We start from the raw sequence: 4,542 nt of genomic DNA, 5'->3' as shown, positions 1-4,542 counted from the left end.
TACCTCAGTGAACACATGCTGTCTTGTATATTTAAAAAAACAACAGTGGCTTACTGCATTTGTAAAGTATTCTTCTAGACATAAGAAGCCCTGAAAGAATTTAATGCTATTAATGAAATACAGGACGAACTACACCTGCTGGCTAATGTATAAAAAAAATCCAAAAAACTGCAATATAAATAGAGCACCATCTCCACCTACTGGCCAATTTAATACAAAAAAGTGAAAAATCTGCAATATATACTGCCTGGCTTATAAATAAAATCTGATAATTTACTATAAATCAAACAGCATAAAAATGAAAAGAGCTTAAAAATATGGACTGACGTGAAGGGAAAGTTAATTACTTGAAACTATTATGAAGGATATTTCAGCTGAATTACCCAAAGTAGGTATTAGACATACTAGGACAGTGGCTGTACCGCTCCAGATTGACTGATCGCCACCAAACTTGGAAGATCTGTCTGTAGTCCAGACTTACAGAAGTGAATCAAATTTTGGAAGGATCGGATGAAGCATGCCTGAGATTTAGCTGTTTGAATGAAATGGGAATGGAAATGTTGTGGCCAGCAGGTGGAGTCAGCGCTCCATTTTAGAAAAGATATTAAATGCTTTCTGACCTTCTCATTTGTAAATGAAGTCTGATAATGTTGTATAAGGCAAATTGGTGAAAAATGAAAGGAACTTAAAAATATGGACTAAGGTGTAGGGAAAGGTAACAATTCTTTGAAGGATTTATGAGAAAGAAGGACATTTCAGCTGAATTTGCTAAGGTGGGTCTTAGACATATATAAACAGTAGCTGTAGCACCCCCATTTGACCGATCGGCACCAAATTAGGAGGGTCTGTCTGGGGTCCACTGCTACATAAACCGGTCAAATTTGATGAGGATTTGATGAAGAATGCCACAGATTTAGCTGAATGATTGAAATGAGCATGGAAATGCTGGAGGTTCAGTGTGGCTGGTGGCCATACTGTACAGGCAGGTGAAGTTATCTTTATAAATTATACATAAGCGCAGTGTCCTCATTGATCTACTACCAGAATGACCTACTTCGGCTGGACATTGCAGTAGTTACAGTAATATGTTATTTATTAAGTTTTTAAATATCACAAGGGAATGCAAATGACTATCATGGGTCATTGCATATATTTTGATTTGGCATGACTCACAGATCTTGCAGGAAAAAAGATTTTAACCAGTATTATGTCACTTGATCAAAAATGAGAACAAAGTAAGTTGAACTGATTTTGCAGGTTTAGACAGACATGTTATATTGCTGTAGCGCCCCCGTTTGATCGATCGGCACCAAATTTGGAGGGCCCTTCCCCAATAATGTCCTACATTATATATTTAATATTGGTGATGATTGGCAGAGGTACACCTGAGATATAGCTGTCTGATTGAAATGGGTGTGGCACCGGTATGGTTCGGGTGTGGCTGGTGGCCGTACCTCATGGAAAGTATATGATGTTTTGGATAATTTTATATATGGACTGTCTCCTGATTTAAATGATACCAGATATGTGTATGATTGGTGAAAACCCTAGGAGGCTAACAAAAAGCACTGTTTTCAGACTTTTACAAAATAGGCAAAAAGGGCAAGAGTTATGATGAAGTTCTTTAAACCATTAAATTTGCCATGATCTAGTGGATAGGATTCGCAACAATTGTCAATTTAATCTTTAACAGTTCAGGAGAAATAGGCAGAAATGCAAAACTTGTTGCTGTAGCGCCCCCATCTGGCTGATTGCGGTGTCCTTAACAGGGTATGCTAAGGTTCAGGAATCAAATGTGACAGCCTGTTTTGGTTGAGATTCGGTATTGTTTAGCCTGTCAAATGGCTGCTTCAATTTGATTGGCTGATGATGACCATGATTTTATGATCAATGACTACTATGATATATGTCTGATCTCAGAATTGGTCGTAGTATGTATTTGCCAAATTTTAGTTTGATTGGTCAAGGCAGTCAGGAGATATTGGTAGTTTTTAGTTGTAGCGCCCCCTATTGATGAAATGGGGCCAGCTTTATTTCTTGTCCCCAGAATGGCACTGGGAGGAAGAATTTCAAATTTGGTTATACTCGGCTAAAGCAGGGCCAAGTTATAGCAGTCAGACTGAAATAGGCCAAATTTAGGTGGGATTTGGGCATGGCTAGTGGCCATAAAATAGAGAAATGTCAGACTTTCTTTAATATCTTTTGATCAGCTCAGTGGACTGATCGGTTTGACACCTCATTTGTCTGATTTGGTCCAATAATGTAGGACTTGAATGCAGAAGTCAGTTTCACAAATTATGCAAATTAGCAAAAAATCTAAGTAGGCGGAGCTTCATAGTCCAAATGGCAAGTTGGTAGAGCAAAGCTGTCTGTATCAGCAGAAAAAGTAATTTCAATTATAGGACTAATAGGACAGGAGATATGGACTGAAACGCGTTGGGGGGCGCTAGAGCGCCCCCATCTGGCTGACAGGCCTGGGTCGGAAAATCTGAGTAGCGGGTAGGAATTGACATCATATTACCAAGTTTGGTTGGTCTAGCTCTTACGGTTTAGGCTGTACATTCAGTTTTAGGGCGCGAAAAATAATAATAATAATAAAAGAGAAAAATCCTAAGAAAAACAATAAGGTTCCATAGCACTTCGTGCTTTGGACCCTTAATAATAATAATCCTAAGAAAAACAATAATGGTCCATAAGGACTTCGTCCTTTGGACCCTTAATAATAATAATAATAATCCTAAGAAAAACAATAATGGTCCATAAGGACTTCGTCCTTTGGACCCTTAATAATAATAATAAAGAATACTCAGAATATCTATAAATTAATATATGTTTTGCATTTTTATAGTAGGTAGATCATTTTGACTTGGTCATTTATAAGTAGCTCGCAAGCTGAAAAAATGTGGACACCCCTGGTGTAGGAGCGCGCTGGTTTTAAAATGCTTACCGTACATTCCCAACTCTGCCTCTCGACCCTTTCAGAACTTGCCGGGTTGCAGTCCTTGGGTTCAGAATCACCGTTTTAAAAGATCTGTCCTTAAGTTAGGGTTTTGTCGCCATCTCTTGGTTTAGATGTTGCACTGCATCTCTTCAGCTTTTTTTGCTGCCAAAAATCTGTAACTCATTAATTTTTAACTGTACTTTAAATATACGAAAGAACAAAGTCACCGAGGGTTCATTTCGGGTGTTTTACTGTCAGTTTTTCTCCAGTACTAAATACAATATTATTTTCAGGGTCCAACTCAAGGACAGTTTTATTCATAACGTGTGTTTATGGTGGGGAAAAAATGTTATTCTATTATTTTAAGAATAATGGTGGTTTAGGTGATGCTAAACGCTGCCGCTGGGTGACTCAGCTCCATACGCTGCGTGTTAAACAACGGTGTGGTGTGCCTGGGTGTCTGGATCTGCCTGGTTTCTCTGTCTTTTGATACTGTTCTTTAAAAGTGTTTTTTTTTTTATTAATAAAAACCACTTTTTGTGAAATAGCATCACAAAAGTGAAAGTTTTACTAGACATTAAAGTAACAGACCACAGTAGTACACAGAATGCTGATATTAATATTTATCTTTCTTCAAATATTGTCATGGTATTGATGAACAACCTTACTGCTGGAAACTTTCAGTACTCAGTCCAAGCCCAGGGGGCATTTAGATACACATCAGGTCACTTAATAACCACCAGAACACTGTTAATTCAATGACAGATACACAGTTAAATGATCATATGTCTCATTATATTTTGTGCCATTAGCTCTGTTCTGGGAGGTGAGCCTGTGTTACTGTAAGAGCTGATGCAGCATGAACATCACGAGAGCCTACAGATGGGACCCAAAGCATTCAATCACTGGGCCCAATTACAGCTAGAAATGCAACAGACACACAGCATGAGTACCCATCTAATATGGGAGATTTCTCAAACTTATCATCTGATAGGTGTTTAGAGGAAATGACTGACATTAAGAAACAGCAAGACTAACTATGTATATGAATATACTGGAAGTCATATATTTTACAGGTATTAATAACAGTATTTAATGTGTTCTTTAAAATAAAAGAGATGTAATTTATTCAAAGCTGTTAGACCACAGGGACTGACTCAGTAGTAGACTTATGACCCAGAAGCACAGGAAAGCTGAACTGGGTGTTCTAGATGATTCATACAACTTATTCCATAAACCATTACTTCGGTCGTCAGTTAGAAAGGTCTGAAATGAGAGGTGTCCATCAGTGAAGGTCCAAAGCAGTCTTCCAGTTGCATGCAGGTAATCGAAACACAGCACAACACAAAATACATTTTCACATGAGATGGTTCCATGATGAAATTCATGAACATCCACAACTATGTGCTAAACAATAACACCTTCCAATACAATATTGTCCACAAATATTGGTCTTTACATAAATTAATATGCAACATTGCACCCTCCAATCCAGATGCGTTCTGCATCCAGGTCACCAAAAGGAATACATGCCCAAAGCACACAGCCCAAAGCAAATCCTGCCTTTATGGGGAAATTAGTAGACACATGGAAAAAAAAAC

The sequence above is a fragment of the Paramormyrops kingsleyae genome, chromosome 8, assembly GCF_048594095.1.
Source record: "Paramormyrops kingsleyae isolate MSU_618 chromosome 8, PKINGS_0.4, whole genome shotgun sequence".
In the NCBI taxonomy this organism is placed as follows: Eukaryota; Metazoa; Chordata; class Actinopteri; order Osteoglossiformes; family Mormyridae; genus Paramormyrops; species Paramormyrops kingsleyae.
The sequence above is the reverse complement of the archived record's forward strand: the minus strand, read 5'-3'. Positions refer to the sequence as shown.